We start from the raw sequence: 24,127 nt of genomic DNA on the forward strand, positions 1-24,127 counted from the left end.
TACATCCTTTTACATTTGGCCCTTCTGCATCTTTTTAAATAGTGTATGTCTCTTTAAAGCAGTGTATAAGTTTTTCAAATGCAAACTGATTATCTTTGATTTTTAAATAGAGTAGTTACCCTGTTTATATTTCATATAATTGCTGGTAGGTTTGGGCTTAAATCTATTATTTGTTTTATCTACTATAGGATCCTTTTTCTCCATTTTCTACCCTCTTTTTAATTATCTGAGTATGTTATATTATTCTAGTTCCCTTCTTTTAGCTTATTATTTCTATATTCCTTTACCATTCTCTTAAAGATTATCCAGTTTATTTTTTAAAAGACTTTATTTATGTATTAGAGAAAGAAAGTGAGAAAGAGAGTGCACACACAAGCAGGGGAGAAGGAGAAGCAGGAGAGAGGGAGAAGAAGGCATCCTGCAGAGTGGGGAGCCCAATGCAGGGCCCAATCCCAGGACCCTGGAATTGTGACCTGAGCCAAAGGCAGAACTTAATAGACTGAGCCACCCATGTACCCCGAAGATTATCCAGAGTTTAAAACATGCACCCCTGATATATTAATAGCTAATACAAATTAGTTTTTTTAAAATCATTTCCTACACAATACATGGATCATAGAACTTTAACTTCCTTAATCTCTTCAGACTTAAGTTCTTCTTTTATATTTTATTCACCATATATTTACAACAGGAATAATTTTTATTATTTTGTAGAATAAATATTTATTTAGTTACTTGATTATTATTTCTATTACTCTTCATTCCTTCCTACATCTCTGAGCTTTGATCTGAAATAATTTTACCTCTATCCAAAGGATGCCTTTTAGGGGCACCTGGGTGGCTCAGTCAGTTGGGCATCTGACTCTTGATCTCCGTTCAAGTCTTGATCTCAGGATCCTAAGGTCAAGACCCACGTTGGGCTCCATGGAGCGCACGTAGCCTACTTTAAAAAAAAAAAATGAGGGATGCCTTTTGGCAGCTCCCTTAGTGTAGATGAGCTCATGATAATTCTTTTAAAAAGTACTTTTAGTTTTTTTGTCATTTTTGAGGAATCCCTTAGGATTCACAGTTAACAATTATTGTCTTTCAGCAGTTTGAAGATCTCATGCCATTTCTTTCTGATCTCTATTGTTTCATTGAAGAGCTAGTTGTCAATATTATCATTGTTCCTTTGAAAATAAGAGTTAACCACTCTTCCAGCCATGATTACTTTTCAACTTGTCTTTTCTTTGTACTGAACCTGCTTGCTATCTTAGGGCTTCTTATTCTGCAGCTTTATGTCATTTGTTAGTCTTGGAGAATTTTTAGCCATTTCTTTCCAATTATTTCTTCTCCATTCTCTCTCTACTGAAACTCCAATTACATGTATATTAGGCCTTTCTATAATATTTCACATGTCTTTCAAAAAATTGCATTTACTTTCCATCATCTTGTCTCTCCATACTTTATTTTGGGTATTTTCTTCTCCTATGTATTTCAGTTCACTAACTCTCTCTTCAACTGCATCTACTCCATTGACCTCATCTATTCTTTAGCAAGAGCTGTTTTAACACTTACTAAAGTACAATTTACAAACCATAAAATGTACCCATTGTAAGTGTATACTCAATGGTTTCAGCATATTAATTCAATTGTGCAATCATCACTATCACTATAATCCAGTCTTAGAGGACTTCCATCACCCCAAGAAGTTCATCGATTTATCAATTATCTATTAAACTTCAGTAAATATATTTTTCAGTACCAGATTCTTATTTATAATTTTCAGTTGTCTGGAATATTTTTACATCTTACCTTTTAAACCTTTAATATTTAATCACAGTTGTTTTAGAGATCACCTCTGATTAATCCACTCTCTGGATCTCTTTTGGGTGTACCTTTTTTTTCTTCTTTATCTTTATTTCTCACTTTAAAGAATTTCAGTTATCTAGAATACATCTTTAAACCTTTCCTATATCCTTTATGTTTTCTTTTTAAATACTTAACATATGGTGTTATATTAGTTTCAGGTATAAAACATACCGATTCAACAATTCTGTACATATCTCAGTACTCATCAGTAGAAGTGTGCTCTTGATCCACTTTATCTATTTCACCCATCTCCCCACCCACCTCCCCTCTGGCAACCACAAGTAATTGTTCTCTGTTTTCAAGTCAGATTTTTTATCTCTTTGTTCATTTGTTTGTTCATTTGTTTCATTTCTTAAATTCCACATGTGAATGATAAGGAAGATGTGATATATAGATATAAACATACAATGGAATATTACTCGGCCATAAAAAAGAATGAGATCTTGCCATTTGTTACAACATGGATGAGCCTAGAGGATATAATGGTAGGTGAAATAAGTCACTCAGAGAAAGACAAACACTTTCAGGTATGTCTTATTTGTTGATTTTCTAAATCATGTCTTGTCTTCTCATAGGTCTAGTTATTTTTCACCAGGTGATAGATACAGTACATGAAAAACTCTAGTAACAACATGAGGCTCTGTAAGATGTATCTTCCTCCAGAGAGGATTTTAACTTTTGTTTCTGGCAAGCAACTAAGCTAGGGACACTAATCTGAAAATATTTGATTTTTGGCTTCAGTTCCTGTGTGAGTTTTTCTATTTCTGGTTTGTCTTGACTCAGGGTTCCAAATGAAACCCCAGGTTGTTTACTAGGGCTTCTGCTCCTTGGCAGGACTTGAATACAGTTAAAATGCCCCCAATCACATGAGTCTGTTGAAAGCTCTGCTAAGTTTTTTAGTCTCTTGGCTACTAATTTTGGAAGTGACAACTGTCTCAAGAAAAAGATCCAAAAGCTGTGCTCATCTCTTAGGGCTTTCCTTTCCTGAATCTTGGCTTTACCATTCCTCATTGCCTTGATGACTCTCCAATGCTTCCAAACTTTTTTTCTTTTTAATTTTAAGCAGCTTTTCTCAGCAGATGAGCTGGTCTGAACAAATCAGATCTACTATTGCTAGATACACTGACTACCACTATATGTAAGGTGACAATAATTTATCATATAAACCACAATGACTTTGAAAATAAAAGGAGTCATTACACTGAGGCAGTAGGCATACACCAAAACTATTACAAACAAGTCAGGATATATGTCACCCCAATAATACTGCACAGAGTACTCTGCTTTTAAAAATATAAATTAATTTAACGGGGCACCTGGGTGGCTCAGTCAGTTAAGCATTCCACTCTTGATTTTGGCTCAGGTCATGATCTTGGGGTCACAGGACCATATCGTGCATCGGGCTCCATGCTCACGGGGATTCTGCTTGAGGATTCTCTCTCTCTCTCTCTCTCTCTCTGTCTCTGTCTCTCTCTCCCCTCCATCTGTCCTTCCCATGCTTATGCTTTCTCTCTCCCTAAAGATAAATAAATAAATCCATATATATGTATATAAATTAATTCTACCCTGTATGCTAGGTCCTGGGCTGTATATATCATTAATGTCTTTGGCTAAGACTCAGAACCTCCAAAGGAGTAGTTTTGGTAACTTTCTCAAACACAAGAAAAAATTCTAAAGAGAGAAGCTTTAGAATTAAGAATATAATAGACACAATTTCCAAGAAGAGCACTGTGCACCCACCCCTCTGCACTTCATCAATTTTATTAAAAATGCTGTACTCCTCTTACCTGCCAGAAATTCTATGTCCTGTTCCACGAATGAAACAATGGCTTGCTCTGTCTTGGCTACTGAGGGAGCCACATCTACCTGCTGGGTCATCATCTAAAGTGAACTCCTCTGGACTCAAGAGCTATTCTCTGCCCAGTGCCAGAGCTAAGTCCGAGGAGGTGCTCAGGCAAATAAAACTTGGTCTACACCTAATTATAGACTCATCACATCTTGTATTTTGCAGCCTGACCCTTCCTGGAATTTTGAGGATGCTATCCAGGACACCACTTCCTATTCCTAATCTGCATATTTTAGATGGCTTGATTCAAAACAATGTTTTGAATATAAACAGCCCAACATTTTTCCAAAACACAGGCTTTATTGGCATATAAAGTAATTTGCCACATGCATTGTGCTTGCATCCGAGCAGGTGGATAATAGATTAGAGTACTAAGATGTCAGTGTATTTTCCCATCCACAGTGCAGTACAGTACAGAAAGAAAACTATGCAATGAAAAGAAAACAAACGATGATTCCAACAGTTTAACTCAAGTCCATATGTCATTCTCATTTACTAAGACCAATAGCAACAGAAAATAAAAATAGAGAATTGAAAACATAGAGCCTAGCAACAAAGAAATGAGTTCAACTCAAGCAGAGAGTGATACTGAGGCCAATAAGTCAGGGTCCAGTTCGGCTGGATTATCTGTGGCCCTAGAGAATGTATAAGAGCTACACTCAACTTGCTGGTTTGCTACTTGCCTGGAAAAGGGCTAGTCTCAAGTAAGGCCTAAAAGTAAAGGAAAAAGAAGTGAAAAGTCCCTCCTAAAGGACTTAAGATTGCACCAAGCCTTGATCCTCCCCATCCTATAAAACAAACAAACAAACAAACAAACAAACAAACAAAAAAACCAACTAGAACCTCACCACTGCTGTATCAAATACAGAAGCAACTGCAAAGGTCTTTCTCCACTCAAAGCAGTTTGTTTGTACCCCCTCACCTGATTGGCTCTGGGACAGGATCTTATCTCACACCCCTAGAACCATCTGCTCCACAGTATCTAGCACCTCATAGACCTCAACGAATATTTCCAGAAGAATGGGATAAATTTCCATAACAACCTGGAGGATACCAAGAGGGCTGACAGCAAGACATTTCAGAAGAATCAAGTGAGATAGATTAAAATGACCCTCTCGTGGAAATGCCACTATTGTGTGTAGTGCCCACTTCAAACTTCAGGGAATTCAAAGTTTTTTTCTCCAAATGTTTATTTTGATAAATTTCAAGTCTAAGGAAAAAATGTAAAGGAATAACATTAATAAATAAGTTGCAGATCACAATGCTGCATCCCTAAATACATTAGCATTCATCTCCTTAAAACAAAAGAATGCTCTCCTTTCATTTGGGGGTTTAATTTCTGTAGCGCATACTGTGTGTTCAAAACTGTGTGACAAGGCACATTTTCAAATGTTCAGCACAAAACTCACACCCTCCAGGAAGTTATTATATAGTTGGGGATTTAAACTGGATGAACATGAAATAATTCAGGACGGTTAAATCCTAAACTTGGTGTCACTGATTTTAAGTGAAAAAGGCCCTCAGAGAAGTGAGAAACAGGTTAGGCCAAAGTTTCAGAAAAGAAATACATGGCACAGACAGACCGGCTGTTTATTACACCTGTTCTTCTTCCTCCTAGGCACACATCCAGACTACCTTTCCCAGCAAGCCTCCTCGCAGGCAGATGTGACAATCCTACCAAGTATCAGCTGGTTATGGGGAAAGGAAGTGGAGGGTGCCCATCTAGGATGGCCAGTAAAAATCTGTCACTCCTAAATTTCTATGTTCTTTCCCTTTTCTGCTACTGTGATCCAAAGTAGCCCAATGACCTTGAGAGCTATTGGTTGAACATGGCAGAGCCACAGAATGAAAACTGCCTGGTTCCCTAAATCACCACCTGAATGAGAGCCATTCTCCAGTTAGGACACTCACTTTGGATATGTAAGGAATAAAGTTGAATTGTTTTGATTCATTGCACTGTTGGTTTTATTGAAGCAGATAGTATTACCTCAACTAATACAAATTAGAGCTTAAATTATGTGTAGAAGGAAGTAATACTTTGAAAATAATGATTGTGCTTTTTCTCTATTGCTTTATGCACACAGCGATCCCTACTCTAGTTACCCAGAGGCATTCATATGTTCGGGCACTATTAAAGAAGGAAGACAAAGAGAAATAAGGATGGGAGTTCCTTTTCTGGCACTATGGCAAAAAAGATACCTGTCCAATCCTTCAAACAACTAAAGATGCTGAACAAAATACTTCTTCAAAATAGTTTGAAATGATGTTAGTATGAGCCAACAAGAAAATGAGGCATACCAGAGCATAGCAATTACATCAGCTTTCACCTTGAAGGCATGTAACAAACAGGAGAACTTGAGCTTCTGTTTTTATAACAAAGCACAGCATAGGGGACAGCAAATAATCTTGGTAGCACAAAGCCAGGACTCACCAAGGTACGAAGAAAGTATACTAGGAGGTACTCTGCTATAATAGGACTCCAAAAGGCCACCAGGATTGCCTGTCTCCAAAATTAGTATTGAGTAGAGGAGAGAAAAGTCTTTACTGAAAATCTGTAATCACAAGAGAGCCCTCACAGGATTTCTGAATATGAATTGATTATGTGATTATTCCCCAAACCTCAAGTTGAAAGTTTTAAGCCCTCGCTTTGCAGATCGTTTATGATGCCATGCACCTGGCAGAAACAAATGCAAAATCTAGAGAATTCACCTCAGTGCAAACCTCAAAGAATTCCCATTGACAAAGTCAAAGAAAGAAAGAAAGAAAGAAGAAAGAAAGAAAGAAAGAAAGAAAGAAAGAAAGAAAGAAAGAAAGAGAAAGAAAGAAAGAAAGAAAGAAAGAAAGAAAAGAAAGAAAGAAAGAAAGAAAGAAAGAAAGAAAGAAAGAAAGAAAGAAAGAAAAAAGAAAAAGAAAGAAAGAAAGAAAAGAAAAGAAAGAAATTAAGTCACACACAAAAAAAGAAATTAAGTCACAGTAAAATAAGACAAAACCCCCATACACACATGCATAAGGAAACAAAGCAACATTAACAACTAGCAGAAACAAGAGATAGTAGAAATGAACACACAAAGACTTCAAACTTTCAAATCATCAGACACACAATATAAAATAAATGTTTAAATAATAGAAGGAAATAAGTAATATAAGCTGCCGGCAAGATCAGACAGATTGGATAGTGGAAAATGACAAACACTGAAAATATCTAGACCCTAACACATAGAGATACTAAAGACAGAGACAGAAAACATGAAAAAGAGGTTAAAACATAGAGAAGACAAGGAACAAAAGTCTAACATATACTTATTCTGAAATCTAGAAGTAGAAAAGAGGAGTAGAGAGCAGGGACAATAACCTGAGAATCTTCAAGAACTGATGAAAAAATTCAATCTACAAATACACAAAACCCAGAAAAATCCCATGCAAAATAAATACATAGAAGAGAAATTCACATCTAGATATTTTACAATAAAACCACAGAACACCAAAGACAATAAAATATCTTAAGAACAGCCATAAAGTACTACTGAAAAAAGAATACCCTTCAATGACAAGCAACAATTAGATTTAGTATTGACTTCTCAGAAGAGGAAATCAGAAAACAACAGAAAATTGTTAACATGTTGACAGAAAAATAACTAAATTGTATATCTAGCAAAAAGATTTTATACCTAGCAAAACTATATTTTTAGAAAACAGGAAAAAAATAGAACTTCCCAACAAACAGTAACTGAAATAGTTTTCCCTCAACCTATCCTCTCTAAGTGAAATCTAAGAAGAGAAGTGACCCTCAGGAGTAAGTCACTGGGGGCAGAGGAAGGAATTATAAGCAAAAAAAGTAGTAAATATGTAGGTAAAGCTGAATAAAATAGTAATGTCTAATGTGTGAAGTTTAAAAAAAAATAAGATACAACTAAAACACTGATCAAAAATGGGACCTAAGTTGGGAAGTGGGGGGCAGAGACTAGAGTTAAGTAGCCTAACATTCTTTCATTGTTTGGGAGGAAAGGAAAGATATGAATTAGGTTTAGACTTTGATAAGTATACCTGCCCAAACTTCCAGAGAACCACTAAAAGAATAGTAAAAGTGTAAAACTTCAAAACCACAATAGAAAAAAATAAAATAAGAAAGGAAACCTCATCAATTCAAAAGAAGGCAAGAAATGAAAGAAAAAGAAACGTGGAAGAGGCAAAACAAATGGAAAGGATAAAATAACATGAAGGAGTAAATTGAAACATGCATAATTACAAAATATAAACATTACATATTTCAGTATTTACAGGCTGCCTAAAAACATTATATACCTTTATGTCATGTATAAAAGATATATCCAAAATACTAGGATACAAAGAGTTTAAAAAAACAAAGGATGGAAAAACAAGCAGCAAGAATTAATAAAGAGGAAGCTGATTATTTCCCACGATTGTCTTGTATTATTGCATGAACATCAGACAAAATACACTTGAAGACAAAAAGCAGTATGAACATTAAAGTGCATTCCTTCATAATAATAAAAGATTCAATTCTCCAAGATGACAGAAGAATTCTAAATATATACACCAAATAATGCAACTTCAAAATATATGAAGAAAAGTGATAATCTACTCTCAATGAGAAATTTTAGTTCACTTCTCTCTCTCTCAATTAAAAATACATCAGCAAAGTATTGATAAAAATAGTAAAGATTTAAAAATTAGGTTAACAAGCTTGACTTAATGTTCCATAATTGACATCATAAGACTGTTTTCTATGACAAAAATACAATGGTTAGAAATCAATAATGAAAAAAATAACTTGAAAGATACAAAACACTTTTAAATAATTCATAGACAAAAAGTCATAATAAATTTAGGAGTTAATTAGAACTGAACAACAGTGAAAATTTTACATATAACAATTCCTGAGACAGCACTAATATAGGTCATTTACAGCTTGTATTTTTGCATTAGAAAAGAAAACTTCTGGGGCACCTGACTGGCTCAGTCAGAAGAGGCTGCATCTCTTGATCTCAGGGTCCTGAGTTCAAGCCCCATGTTGGGTATAGAGATTACTTTAAAATAAAATATTTAAAAGAAAAAATAGAAAAGAAAACTTCAAAAGCTGTCACTTTAGGAAATTCAAAAATATAATAAACACAAAAAAGTAAAAAGAATAAAGATACAAGTGGAAAATAAACAGAAAGAGATACTACAGAGAAGATCTAAGAAACTAAAAGTTTCTGACTACAAGATGAAAGGCAAATAGGAACTTTACAAACGGAGAAACATACATAACCAATAAACTTATGAAAAGATATTCAAAACTTATTAATAACCAAAACCATTTAAATAACAATGAGATTATTTCACACTTATACTAGCAGAACTTCTACAGTCTGACAATATTAAATGTCTTGAGAACATGAAACAACAACAAAAAAAACCTATTCACTACTGTGAGGATTATAAATTGTCACAGGCACTTTTTGAAGTTTCCATAATACAGAGGTTTTTCATTTTGTTTCTAATAAGAAACATTTTAAACCATGAGACAGTACAAACACACACACACACACACACACACACACACACACACATACACGTATCTATAATGTTTTCATTTGTACCAAAGCATGCAAAACTGAACAATATTGTAGTTTTGGGCTAAAAAAAAAAAAGTATGTGATAAAGCTATAAAGAAAAACAAGGACACAAACCACACGGACACCCCACACACCTACTCGAATCCCAGAAGCTAGAATTTTGCCATTCTTAGCTGCAACGGAGTCTTAGAATTGTGATCGTTAGCTGATCCCCGCTAAAATTTGCACAGAATAGACAGATAGGAAACTAGGAGACGCTATCACAGGCAGAAATTCCACAGCCTTGAAAGTCAGGCTTTGTCCCAGGACAGGATTTTCCACCATTTACCAGGAATCTAGAGGACCCAACACAAAAGAATCTACCAGAAGATGGCAGAAGACACTAATCTCACCCATCAGGGACAGAGCAGTCCCTGATCTGCCTTCAGGGTGCAAGGAGGAGGGGAGCTAAGGGGACGTCCACCCCTTTCTGGGTCCAGATAATTATGGGAAAGAAATAGGAGAGAAGAAAAAGAGGACAGTGGATAGAGTGGCTCCTGCTTGGCCTGACCCCTCCTGGGTGACTGCCTCCTGACTGCAGAAAGTACCATTAAGAGACGTCCTTGTGCCCATCTCCCTATACCCCTTGGAGCCCTGAGAAGAGATGACCCACACCAGTGTGGGGCACAGCTTCATCAGCCCAGTGCGAGAGCAGGCCCAAGCAGAGAGAGTGGTGAGGTCAGGGGCTGGGTGGGAGGAGGAGGAGGCTGAGCTGAGTCTTATTTCCATGTCATTGGATCTTAGGTCAAGGTCACGCACAGTTTTTTAAAAAATAATAAATTAAATAAATAAATAAATAAATAAATAAATAGTTTTGTTTTTTTTAAGATTTTATTTATTTATTCATGAGAGACACAGGTAGAGAGAGAAGCAGGCTCCATGCAGGGAACTCGATATGGGACTCAATCCCGGGATTCCAGGATCATGCCCTGGGCTGAAGGCAGGTGCTAAACCGCTGAGCCACCCAGGGATCCCCAGATTTATTTATTTTAGAGAGCATGGGTCTATATCTTATTGTGGGTCATTGAAAATCACTGGATTAGACTACATGTAATAAGAGTCACAGGCTTCAGCTGCTCGTATAAAACAAGAAGCACCAGTGGGCGAGAGACTTAGCCCCCAGGAACAGTGGTCACCCCACCTAAGGAGCCTGAATCTGCTCACCTCAATCAGAAATACAAGGAAGGAATGTGCTCAACACTACTTCCCACACACACACCATCAGACAAAGGAGTGGGGGCAACATGAGCAAATGGGCATTATTCTCCTAGGAAGACTAGAAATACTATAAGAGACCAAGTGGATTATCTGACCACACTGAGTTTTAAAAGAGGATCAGAAGTTATTATTCTTGGGGTGCTTGGGTGACTCAGTCAGTTAAGTGTCTGCTTTGGGCTCAGGTCATGATCCCGGGGTCCTGAGATTGAGCCCCCACAATCAGGGTCCTTGCTCAGCAGGGAGTCTGCTTTTCCCTCTCTCACTGCCTTCTGCTCCCCCTGCTTGTGCTCTCCTCACCCCCCATCAAATAAATTAAGAAAATCTAAAAAAAAAAAAAGTTATTCTTTTTCCTGATATAATAAATGGGTATGTGCCGGGGAAGAAGGTTTACTGTAGAAAAAAACGAATAAATTGCATTTTCTCTATATACTGGAGTTGCAGGATGGGTAAAACTGGTGTCTTTCCAACATGTGAATGGAGGAAGAAGGTTGTGGTCAGAGGATCATAGGAACCAGGGACAATATAAACAAGGTCAGGGGAGCTGGAAGGAGAGAGCAAATTCAGGGATCAGTTCCAGAAGCATTCCCTGAGCCCTAACAGGGAGGGCCAGACCACAGAAGGTCTTGAAAGACAAAGGAAGACTTGGTAAGGTGGGCAACAGAGAGCCAGCACCCGCCATGGCTCTCAGGAGCCGAGGGCCCTAACAACGGTAACAACACAACAATACAAATCGCTACAATAATTTGTGACTACGTGCCAGGCTCCATGCCAAGTGCTTCTCCGGGACTCTAGGATTTCACAATGACCCGTTCAGGATTTCCACGTTACTCAGTCTTATTTCCATATCACTGGGTCTTAGGTCAAGGTCACGCACAGCTCTAAGGGGTAAAGGCACTTCCAGAGGGTTCTGGGGGCGACTGGTCTGCAAGAGTCCCTAGGAAGGCAAGGGACCAGGAGGGACAGAGCCCCTTCAAGGTGACCTGCAGTGTCCCCGGCATGAGGCACCAGAACTCAAGAGGAGGAGATGAATAGAAGGTGGATTTCCAAGAAAGCAGCAAGCAGCCCCGGTGGTAAGTTAGATACATGGATCTAGAACAAGTAGGTGGACAAGTTTTCCAACCTGGGAAACGGGATAAACGGTGGCAACAGAGAAAAACCACAACCAAATGAATGCCCTCATTCACAATTTCTGCCTGGATGCTTGGAACTTGCGCTACATCTCTTGCTCTCATTTGTTTGGACTGAAAAAAAACATTTTCCCAGGGCCTTCGTTCATTTTGAAGTTCAGAGGATTATTTAAAAAAGATCAGGGGATCCCTGGGTGGCTCCAGGACTGATCCTGGAGTCCCGGGATCGAGTCCCACGTCGGGCTCCCTGCATGGAGCCTGCTTCTCCCTCTGCCTGTGTCTCTGCCTCTCTCTCTCTCCCTGTGTTTCTCATGAATAAATAAATAAAATCTTTAAATAGATAGATAGATAGATAGATAGATAGATAGATAGATAGATCGATCGATCATTCTGGGATGCCCGGGTGGCTCCGTAGTTGCACATCTGCCTTCGGCTCAGGGCGTGATCCTGGGGTCCCGGGAGGGAGTCCCACATCAGGCTCCCCGCAGGGAGCCTGCTTCTCCCTCTGGCTCTGGCTCTGCCTCTGCCTCTGTGTCTCTCATGAATAAATAAATAAAATCTTTAAAAATAAATAAATAAATAAATAAATAAATAAATAAATAAATAAATAAAATTATCATTCTTCTAAAATGTCAACCTTTCTGGTGGAAAGAGTGAAAGAATAAGAGCAGTCATAGGAGGTGGTGATGCCCTGGCCACCTCCCGTTCAGGGCTGACATCCCAGCGTGCGCCAGCCCAACCTCTGACTGCGGCCAATGGCATAAACAAGTCCCCCAGGAACTTTCTCTGGCTGAAGTCTGCTCTGCCAGCTTGCAAGAAGCAGAGCTCTGGGCTTAGATGAGGAAGTCAAAGTGACCCCGCTCCACTTGGGTCTGTACAAAGCCATATGGGGTTTCTAGGAGTTAGGGGTAGGGGGGCCCCCAAGAAGGAGATACCAGACAACCCGCTAATCTGACAAGTTAGGCCCACTGGTTTTTATTCAGAAAACAAAGGAGATGTCACTGCATTTGCACCTCTGAGTGTGTTGGGCAGCTCACAGGAATTACAAAAGTGAATGTCCCAGGAAATCTCTTTCTGTGGAGGCCACAACAGAAAGGCCAGGTGTAATACTTGGGTAATTCAGGAAAGTCACATCCCTGTGGTAAGAGCCTTTGGTTTACCAAGGAGGTGAATGCGCTCAGAGGTAGATGAAAGAAAATTCAGAAGATGAAGAGGAATTACGGAAGTCTCTGTCAAGGGAACTACAAAGCCCCTTGCATCCCTAACAGCCAGACGTGGGAACACAGAATGTCACGAAGCTAAACCCTAGTTCTTGCCAAAATCACATCAAATATTCCCTACCCCGCCCTCTGATTTTTCCCAGGAGGAGGTTCCATTTCAAGCATGGAAGGGGAAGTCATCAACCCTGGAACAGAAACGGTTGAACAGTTGTGAGGTAGCCCCAGTGAGGTAGGGAAAAAAAAAATGCCTGGAATTTGGGAGTTACGAGAACTGCTTGGCTACCAATGAGTATGTGGCCCTAGGAACACAGGGCCTCAGTCTCTTCATTTGTAAAACGGGACATTAATGCATATTTATCATTACTGAGTAGTAACAACAGTAGTGGTATATGAAAACTAGATTATTCTAAGAATCAATTAAAGTCATATAGGGGTGGTACCTTTTTTTAAAAAAGATGTTATTTATTTATTTATTTATTTATTTATTTATTTATTTATTTATGAGAGAGCGCACATGAGCAGGAGGAGGGGCAGAGGGAGACTTCCCGCTGACCGCAGTACCCAAGGCAGGACTCAACCCCAGGATACTGAGATCAAGACCTGGGCCACCCAGGCACCCCAGGGAGGCGCTTGTAAAGAAAAGCCTCTTACCAGTGTCACACAATTTTTTCTGTTACCCAATATTGCCAAACTTACCCAGGGCAACTTCTTTCTTTTTCAAGAGACCATCATAAATGCTCAATCTAGTCCCACGAAACAACGTGACTACTTTAACTCAGAGATTTGTATTAGTCATTAAACGGTAATTGTTTTAAAGGCTGCAAAAATGTCCAGTTTGCGGAATCAGAAACTGCCAGGTGTGAAGAGATACCTGAGATCATCTAAAATCTATCTGGTATAACATACTAAAATCCTCTATTGGGCATCCCTGGGTGGCTCAGCGGTTCAGCACCTGCCTTTGACCCAGGGTGTGATCCTGGAGTCCCGGGATCGAGTCCCACATCAGTCTCCTGGCATGGAGCCTGCTTCTCCCTCTGCCTGGGTCTCTGCCTCCTCTCTCTCTCTATGTCTATCATGAATGAATAAATAAATAAAATCTTTAAAAAAAAATAAAAATTAAAAAAATCCTCTTTTTTTTCTTTTTCTTTCTTTTTTTTTTTTAAACTAAAATCCTCTCTTTAAGGAGGACTTGCTGTTATCTGAATTTTAAGGAAGTGACATCCACAAAGGTACCCAGCGCACACTCTGCATAATGTCTGGAGTCCTGTATCAGCAGTTCCTGCCAGGTCCCAGTTACTGGATCATATCCTTGAGTTGGGAAACACAAGTCCCCAAGAACCTCGGAGTTTAAATGCTCACTCAAGAGGAATCACTGGTCTATTTTCATGAATACGCCTTGGGACAGTTCCATTGGTTGCCTTGGGACAGTTCCATTGGTTTCTGCGGGTACACACTCACTCTTCTTTGAAATGCAGTGGGAGGAGGAATAAGATAGCTTTAAACAGCCTACACATGAAAAGCTTTCTTCCACACAACTCAACAAATAAAAGTCAACCACAATCATTTTCTCTCCATCCACTACCACCTCCAACTATTTTGTGCTCTTCCTAGTTTCATCTTTGTAGAGGAAATATTTTCTTAAAAAAAAAAAAAAAAGAAAGAAAAAGTTCCCCTGGGGGCGCCTGGCTGGCTCAGTGGGTAGAGCCCAGGACACTTGATCTCAGGGGTGTGAGTCCAAGCCCCACGGTGAATGTGGAGCCTACTTTACAAAGAAAAGGAAGAAAGAAAACGGAAAAGTTCCAGCAGTGAATGTGGAGCCTACTTTACAAAGAAAAGAAAGAAAAAGGAAAAGTTCCAGCACAAACTGTTGGAAGACCTGCGACTTCCCAGAACACCGATTATTCTAATTGCCATTTCCAACCCCAGGCAGGTAACAGGAACTTATAAGCAGAGCGGGGGGAAAAGGAGAATGCAGAGAGGGGTCTGTCCTCCCTACTTCTTTTTAAAAAGATTTTATTTATTTATTCGCGAGAGACACACAGAGGGAGGCAGAGACAGAGGCAGAGGGAGAAGCAGGCTCCCTGCGGGGAGCCCAGTACGGGACTCGATCCCAGAACCCTGGGATCAGGGCCTGAGCCCAAGGCAGATGCTCAACCACGGAGCCACCCAGGCGCTCCTGTCCTTCCTACTTCTACAAACTCCCTCCCTGAGCATCCTTCAGGGAACGAGTGATGCACGGAGGATGGCAGTGGTCACAAGAAGCAGGAGGCACCACAGTTTGCCAGAAGTGTCCACTGATTCCTCCTCGCTTCTCTAACAGCGCTAACGTGAACCGAGGGGTCCTGAAAATCCAGAGTGGAGCAGAAGAGGACCTCTCCATCCACCACACCTAGAAATCTTAGTACTCGTAGCTCCGGGATGTTTAAGAGAGCCCAACCCTGACACTGCCGTTTCAGTAACTCGCACACGAGAGGAGATAATGCGACTATATTTGATGATATTCAAACATCATCTGTGTGTTATCATTTTACTCAACACTCAAAACACTACTGAGTCTGCCAAGCAGATTATATAGCTTGGCAAACTTTCATTTCATCAACGACACTTAATATGAAATAATTTTCGCTGACAACTAGAGTAACAGTGATATAACAGATCCCGAGGTGGCAACAGAGTAAATCCACGTATTCTGGAAGAATCGCAACCAAGTACTTTCAAATGGCTCTGTGAGACGTTCCCATGACTCATAAAGGAAGGGGGGCCCTGGTTTGGAAGTAACCCCCAAAACACCCTCTCCCTTCCCTTCCTACATACTGGTCCGGGGCTCTTTCATACCGACAGCCAGTCCAATCACTCGCTATAGACGTGCTGGCTTATTAGAGGACACGGTATACAGGCCTTTTTCCTACTCACTCTGAGCACAAGCGCCTCTTAAACTGTCAGGGTAGAAGTTCTCTCTTCAGCGAAAGAGGTTCCAGGGCTCTGCAAGCCGTTCCCTTGGGCGTTCTTTTAGAGAATATTTTGGACACTTTAAAAGCAGTGATTTTCAAACTGTTTCACCGGAGGTACTAGGGTTCTAGGGCGAGGCCCCGGGCACAGCCCAGGGGAAGACGTCAGGCTCTGGGCTCCTGGTTCCTGGTTTCCCCCAAAGCAGCTCTGTTCCTATTCCGCTCATGTACTAGGGTCTTGCATAAGATTCCGCTTTTGGTGCTAAATATAAAACAAAAATGATGTCTTCAAAAATGTGTGAAAACCATTGCAACAAATCATTCTCTCCAGACGCTCTTCACCCATTGCCTCCCCCTCCCCCCGGGGCTGTTTCCTTGGAATGCAGGTTTATGTATTTATTTTCCTTTGAGGAAGCTCACCCTTGTTTTCTCTTCCAGAATTTGAAACATACATAAAGTAAAACAATCAAATCCATTTATTTACAATATCCTAAAAGTAAACCAGAGTTTTTGCACCAGAAATCTCTTCAAGGTTAAGATTTGTTTTTCTCATCTGGATTGTACGACTGACAGACACTCCCACACTCACCCCCCACTTCGGGCTCCCCCCCACCCCATCAGCAAAGGAGGCATATATATATACCTGACATTCAGTCTTTACGAATTTTCTTCTTGGATGCAAAGAAAAGAGTGAAGATGCTCCTCTCTCTTTATCTCTCCATGAAACTGGCATTTGGTTGGTATTCTGGATTAATCATTAGAAATTTGGCATAGCTATCAAAAAATGCCAGCTTCAGGTGAGTTATGTGTACATCTGACCACTGAAAATGAATTTGAACACGACTGAACGTCTTATTCATTTGTATTGGTAAAATTTAAGTTGTACATAGCAGTCTAAAGCCCAATTTTTCTAACCCCAAAGTCAAAAACAAATAAACAGAAATGCCAAAGATGTGGAGTCTCTTTAGAAATTCTGAGCAAACTATTTGACAGACAATGGAGAAGGAAGGCAGATTCTAGAAACCAACAAATCCCATTCATTTCCTTCAGTTTGTAAAAACAAGCAACCGACTTGCTTCCTGCCAATGACCATACTTATAGATAAGAAAGCTCCCTGCAGGAAATCCTTTGCTAAAAGAGAAGCCTTGTGCCATGAAATGCAACCTTTTTCACCAAATCCCAGTCAGTTAAATATCTGACAACATGGGATCATGAAATATATACGCTGCATCAACCCAACAGGTGATTGTTCTATCACTGTATTTCCTCTGGCATAGGGGCAGGATGTTATATAAACATTAAAATACGGTCAGGATTCTTTCCACTTTCTCTCTCCCCGCCCCATGCAATTAGCTGATAAAAACAAGGAAAATGTGCTGCTTTTTAAAAAGATCCAAGTGTTAAGAAAGATTTAAAACTGACCATTTTCAATTAAGATAAAGCAGGACAATGCAATCAATCATGATTGGCAGGAAGCCATCACTAAAGGAATATCAAGAATTTAGAATTTAAAGGCCACCACTGACAAGATTAGAGAAACGTCAGAAATGCGTTGACATTATATTATATTATTATTCCACGCTGACCGCCCAAGTCAACCTCGAGGAGAGGGCCTCCTTGGTTATTTCCTCACTCAGCAAAGTGAAAAGGGGGAAGGTCTCCAAACTTTTCTCCCTTCCTCACCCACCTCACTGAAACCACTCACTCCCTGAGATGCTGAAAACTATTAGCAACTTTGATTCCGGATTAGCCTTCTCATCTGCAAGAGAAGAGGGAACTGTTCTAAATTCATCAAATACTAACTGCAGTTCTGAGCACAGTGTAGCCCTAGTTAGGAGTTCTCTCCTTCCTGCTCAGCCACTGAGAACACCCTCCCCGGTACTTCCCAAAGCACCAGACACAGCCTTTCTTTATGCCTGCTCCTGAAACCTTGGTGCAGGATTCCAAAATGCCAGTTCTTTGACTTCATTTGCCACAGTTCAACTTTGGACCCCTCTTGCAAACAGAAACTCGTCATTTATACCTTCCCCAAGTGACTTCTCAGCCACAGGTAACGCTCTAGTCTTTAGGGCTCTAAAAAGAGCTTCCTTCTCACCGCAGACCTACAGATCAGTTTGATTCCACAATTAAGCGCTCCAATACCTGCTTCTTTGCCTTTCCTTGCACAGCTCAGTGGTAGCAAACTGCTAAGTAAGCACGTGGGCTCATCCTCGCCTTAAGAGGTTCTCTTCCTCGCTTATTTTTAAGAAAATAGTTACGAAATCCAGGAGGCTGCATTTTTGGTTGTTGTTGTAAAATGACCTTGATCTGACAGGCATGGTCTCGGGTTTCAGCAGATGCTGTGGGAAAGCTTACAGAAGCCAACATGTTCTCCAGGCATCTGTGATGACATGCAGGGTTTTGTTGTTGTTGTTGTTGTTGTTGTTGTTGCTGTTTTTCTTAAGGGGGTGGTTATGGTAGTGTATGGGGGTGTGGGGGTTACTATTCCCGGTTTCCATGACAACCAAGTCTCCACTCATCGGTTATTAGATACCATCCACTTCCTGTGTCTAAATTTTTAAGCCAATCAGAAAAGTGTTTATACATTTAACAACTTCTGAGACAGTGCTTCTGTAATTGAGCTGCTTTAAGGCTCAGATGAAGATGTCCACGGGTCTTAGGCATTTTTTTTTTTGGTTTTATAGATACACAATGCCACAATATTTACTAATTCCTATTCTTATAAGGCAAAGAATGCCCCTTTTCTTGGACGTGGAACGCATCCTCCTCAAGCCAGATGCCACAATTTCCTATAACAGTGTGCAAGCTCATTTTGTTTGCTCTTCCTTGCCTTTTTCTTCAACCGTGGCAGACTTAAATTTAGTGCGTGATCCGTGTCCATGCATAGGACACTTAAACGACCCAAGTAAAGATCCAGCTAAACATCCATCTGCCAATGGCGACGCTTAAATATCCAGGTCAAAAAAAAAAAAAAAAAAATAGAGAAGAAAAAAAAAACACACACACACACGCCAAGGAGAAATTATTCTAAGTTGAACAACTTTGCATCGTACGGCTCCGGAGGAGAAAGAAGCATGCAGCATGTATCGTAAAGTGATAGGTCTATAAATGCAAGCTAGTAGCTGACGTCTGCAAAGAAATTTGTCACCAAAATGGCCTACTTTATCCGGATAGAGACAACAACGGGGGGGGGGGTGGGGGGAGAGACTTAAAGGCTGTCTCGAGCAAACGGCACCCGAAATTTTAAAAAGCCATCTTGCAGGAATCCGCGCGCTTGGGAAAAGCTAACCTGAAATTACAGCGAGACTTAAAAAAAAAAAAAAAAAAAAAAAAAAAAGGAGGTCCGGGGTGGCTGTTTTCCTAAGTCTCCATCTCGCTGACCAATCAGGGTGAGAGTTGAAGTGGTTTGTAGTCATCTGGGCCGCCTTCCGCTCTGCACTCTGGGCTGCTCTCCCCTCTCAAGGCAGAGCTGGCGATCAATGAAAAACAGCGAACAAAAGGAACAGAACAGGATGCCTCCCCGGGAGCCAGGGAACAGGGTCCCCTCTTCCCTCCGCGAGCCCGGGGCGCGCAGCCAGCGGCCCCCCGACAGCTCCGCGCGGGAGCCCCAGCAGCCGGGGCCGCAGCAGGCACAGCTCGCATCTGCAAGCCTGTGTCCCGACCGCCTGCAGACGGGTCCCCTCCTTAAGCCCGCCCTGTGACACGGGGGCTCCCCGAGCCCAGCCAGTGGAAACTAATCAATGGAGTGAATTAATGACCCCACAATTAAGAGCTGAGCTGCCGGGGAGGACCGCCTTTCCCTTCCCCAAATGTCAGCCCCGGAGTATAAACAAAGCATGAGAAATAGTCTGTCTTTAGCCTCCCAGCCAGTCATCAGGGATCAGGGTTTGCTCCTCAAAACAACGCGGCTCCAAAAAAGGACAGAGATCCTCGCTTCTGCCCTCAAAGGAAACTCTCCTCTGTACATGTCACACCAGGATAACCAGCGACAGGGTTTGCAAAGGGGTCTCCACCCCCCCCCCCCCCAACACACACACCCCGGATCGGACACGGTTGGTAACTGATAGAAAAAAAAAAAAAAAAAACAGTGGCGACAGCAAAATGCTGTAAACTCTCCCCGAGCCCAACTCCCCATGCAACACGCTAGTGCCTTGAAAATAAAAGTAACGCCCGGGGACCCCCCACAAAAGTCAAGCCCTGGGAAGTCATTACCAGAATCGCATCAATTACTTGGGGGAGGAAAAAAAAAAAAAAAACACACATACACACACACACACACACACAAAAAACACATTTTTTTAAATTAACCATCCGTCGGGTCTTCCGAAAGAATTTTTGAAAGACGATTCACCAATTCCTGCGAAACTTTTTCTTTTCTTTTTTTTTTTTTTTAATGAACTTACTTTTGAGCCAAAACTAATGAAAAATAGTCAACTTGCGATGTCCCCGCATCTTCCCCCCCATCTGGGCTGCATGCTCTATAAATCACTCCCGAACCCAGGTGGAAACGGGAGAGTGCAGGGGTGGAGGGGGTGGGGGGGGTGGAGGGGGCGACACCTTTAAAAACAACAAACAAACAGAAATGGAACGATGCCCCCCAAAATGCAGCCGCCAGAACGGCGAGGGCTTCTCGTGACAATGCTGGAGCCGAGCACAAGCTCGGGAGGCAGGAAATGAGCCCCATTTTCGTTACCTTCGATCGCCGGGGCCCCCCCCCGCTGCTCCTCGCGGCCGCATCGGGGGGCTGCGGCGGCGCTGCACTGGCCGGGGGCCCCGCCGCCGGGTCGCGCCGTCTCCCGGCCGAGCTGCAGCCGATCGCGGCCGGAACCCCGGCTCCAGCCCCGGCGCCCGCCCGGGGTCGGCGGCGCGGCTCCCACCCGGGCCCGGAGCCCCGCTGGGTCCTAGTGCGCGCCGCGCGCCCGCCCCGCCGCCCGCTCTGCAGCCCGGACCTCCGGGCGGGGGCTCGCGCGCCCCGGGACCTCCCCGCACCCCCGGCCCCCGCCGCCCGGGCCAGACCCGTCGGCCCCTCTCAAAACCGGGCCCCGCGCGCGCGGACGGGCGGGGGGGCGGGCGCCCGGGGTCAAGCCCTGGCCGCAGACGCGGCTACAAGTGAACTCGCCCGAGGCCGGTGTGCGGATCTGCAGCCCCTCCGCGTCTCTACGGCACCGGGCACCGGGGCAGGAACTGGTTTCTCTAGCGGTCTGCCTGCCCGCTGTGGCACTTGTAATTCGGCACCTTAGCAGACGGGAAGACACACGGCGGGGCGGGGGAGGGGGGATCCATAAAGACAGATCTCAAAAATATAAGGCAAAAAAAAGAAAAAAAAAAAGAAAAAGAAAAGAAAGATTCAAAATTGGTGTGTTGGGCACTGAGGTGGGCACTTGACCGGATGAGCACTGGGTGTTACTCTAGATGTTGGCAAATTGAACACCAATAAAAAATAAATTCATTAATTTCTTTTTTTAAATTGGTGTGTTCATAACATTTTTTTTTTTTTTTTTTTTTTACACACAGGCTTCCAGTGTTTTGTTTTCTAACAGGTCCTCTTTGCGTTTTGCTTCCTCTTACTTTGTCCTATGCTATTTTAAATAACAAAGGCCCATATGGCCAAACGCAGAGGCATTTGATTTCCAGAAGACCTCAAAAATTGCATCAAAATATGCACCCGGGTATCTCCTAAGCAATCAAGGAGGAAGAATTAATGGTGGCATGTGGCGCGCCTCATAGAGAAAACTTAATTACGAATTGAAACAAATGTGAAAAATTCACAAATTCGGTAAACTGAAAGTAAATGATGGTCCTCGATGTATACACAGATCAGCTTATGAACAATTAGGAAAATGGAAGTTCTAGATTTCTCTTCTAACTGCAGGAAAGGGTGTCACATGGACCCCTATAGCAGATTCCCCTCATGGTCCCCAATAGGGCTTTCAGCAACCTCCTAGCACATTCATGGACTGCAGCCCACCTGGAAGGCAACATTTAAACTTGCAAGTGCTCATTTAAGAGGGCAATTCTATTAGCCCTTAATTCAAAATTAAAGTGCTTTAGTTTGAAGGGCCTGTTTGAAAGGCTTCAGGACTGGGAGCTGCCTTCAGTCTTGATATCACCAAGTCTGAAGGTCACAATTCTGTAAAACTGCTCATAACAATGGTGCTGTGGTTTGACACCAAAACGAAAATCAAATAATGTGTTTTCAGGGTTCTATTTCTGGAGCAGAAAGGGTCCCTTTGAAAATTACTCAAGCTCACCTCCTTCCCGATCATGGCCAATAAATGTAATGGAGGATTTTTAGTATTAATTAAACATCAAAGATACCTTTTCTGCTGCCTTATGTCCATGCAAAAAAAACCTAGTTGTAACATGTCACACTTGTAGATCTTCAAAGTCCTCGCCCGTACATCTCATATCTTTACCACACCTCTGTGATAAGACAGACATTCTAATTCCCAATTTTCCATTGAGAAAGTGGAAGTCCCGTAGGATAAATCAGCTCAGCTAGTATACCCAGGGGCTGGGGGCTCAACCCCAGTCCCCAACATTTCTGACAACCTCAGCCTTCTCAAGTGCGCCACCTGCCCTCCCAACGATTTCCCCCATTAAGCTCTGGAACATAAGGCATCCGAAACAAAAATGCAAGTAGCCTTCTGTAGCCACCTTTTCTTACCTGTATTAGAAGAGCAACTAACCAGAATGGAAACAAGAGGATAGTTGAAAATATTTTAGTCTCCACTAAACAAGAACGCTGGCTGGTCAGATTTCTGTCCCGCGGCTGTCTGGGGCAGACGGAAAACTAGAAAACTCTGGGGCTGAGGAAGGCTCCTGTTCCCTAGACACCTTTGCGTCCTATCAGAGACTGAGATCCGCTTGGCACCTGGAGGAGTGAGGTCCTCTCAAGTGGAACTCGGTTATCTACATGCAGTCTCAGCCCCAAAAGTCCTCGAAAAAGCCTGGAACCTCAGGTGTTTCAGATACCAGGTGTCCTGTTACTGAGATATCTAGGGTGTCCTTGCCCAGACCTAGTGACTACCGGGTGTGGCTTCTCAACCCTCCTGCACCCATGGGAAAGCCACAGTCAGTTCCGTTGGTGTCAGTCCACTGCCTCCTCCCCTCTGCTGCAAGGAAATGTAGCTTCTCTGATGATGTGTCCCACCCACTTAAATACCAGCAGGTGAGGGCTGGGTGACATTTAGCTGAAAAGACACAGACATTTAATTCTTAAAAATTATTCATTCCTTTTCTTGGGCAGCTCATAAGAAAGAGGCTGGGCATGGCAGCATCGTTGGGAGATGCAGATGACCTTCCTGAAAAACAACTCAGGAGGATTAATGTAAAACTTCCTTGATGAATTAATTTGATCCCTTTGTTGAAAACTGCTCTAATTAGTTGGTAGTCACACCATGCACGTGGCCTTCAAATGTCGCAAATGCAAGGCTCAGAATCATCTTGGCAGCCGTTGGAGGTCATGAGAAGCTGAAAAGATGTGCTGGTGGTGAGCGGTTCCTCAAAGCTGGAGCACATCAGAAGAGGTGGGTGGTCCAAAGGAACTCATTCATTCATTCATTCATTCAACTGCGTATACCTCAAATGTTGAAAACCTAACGTGATCAAGGTACTCTTTTAGGCTCTGGGTATAAAAAAACAAACAATGCCCTCAAAGCCCTCTTCATCATTCAGAGCCCATGGACAAGCAAAGAACTGCACAACAGTGGCGCTAGTGCTATAGTAAAACCACGTCACAGGCGCTCTGTGTTCAAATGCCAACTGTCCCAGTCATGGGCCATTGGCAATGGCACCCTCTACTCTGTACTACTTGGAGCAGATTTGCAGGCTGTGTTCACAGCCCCCCGGGTGGGCTGGTTAAAGGCGAGGTATGGTTAACAGGACGTGCTGAAAGAAGAGTGGAGAATGGGAGGAAAGAGGATTTCTTCACCTCCTTCTTGACTGTGATGGGATCTGCCCCAGTGGCGGCAACTGGCTGAGGCTTTGCCAGCTGACCCCAACTCCTGGCCTAGGTGACACTGCCTCATTCTGCTAACATCCCAGTGTCAAATGTTAATGGCTTTCTGCTGAAATGACCATGACTTCATGGTCTCTGCTTTCCATCTCAAATCCTCTACCATCTGTGTGAGCAATCCCCTGCGTTAAATTCCTCCTGTGCCAATCAGCAAATTCCAGTGGAAAGGCATCTCACCGAATACCTGAGCAGCATGTCCTCCAAAAGGTCAACGTCGTCCAAATCAGGACACACTAACAACTACAAAGAGGAGCTTTAGGAGATAATGAAATATACAGTGGT

At 42.2% G+C, this 24,127-nt stretch overlaps 1 protein-coding gene across 3 annotated transcripts in view; it reads right to left on the minus strand.

Annotated features, from left to right (window-relative positions):
• The window catches only part of FOXN3 (forkhead box N3), a 393,402-nt gene extending 372,788 nt beyond the window's left edge, over window positions 1–20,614 (minus strand). For 2 of the 3 annotated variants that reach the window (XM_038545526.1, XM_038545519.1), the window contains exon 1: window positions 20,522–20,613. The gene's annotated coding sequence lies outside the window, so the exon portion shown is untranslated. Of the gene's footprint in view, window positions 1–20,521 lie in introns of all 3 variants that reach the window. The other variant, XM_038545525.1, reaches the window with a different exon arrangement.
• Window positions 20,615–24,127: the final 3,513 nt, after the last annotated feature.

This window comes from Canis lupus, chromosome 8 (assembly GCF_011100685.1).
Source record: "Canis lupus familiaris isolate Mischka breed German Shepherd chromosome 8, alternate assembly UU_Cfam_GSD_1.0, whole genome shotgun sequence".
Taxonomy (NCBI): Eukaryota; Metazoa; Chordata; class Mammalia; order Carnivora; family Canidae; genus Canis; species Canis lupus.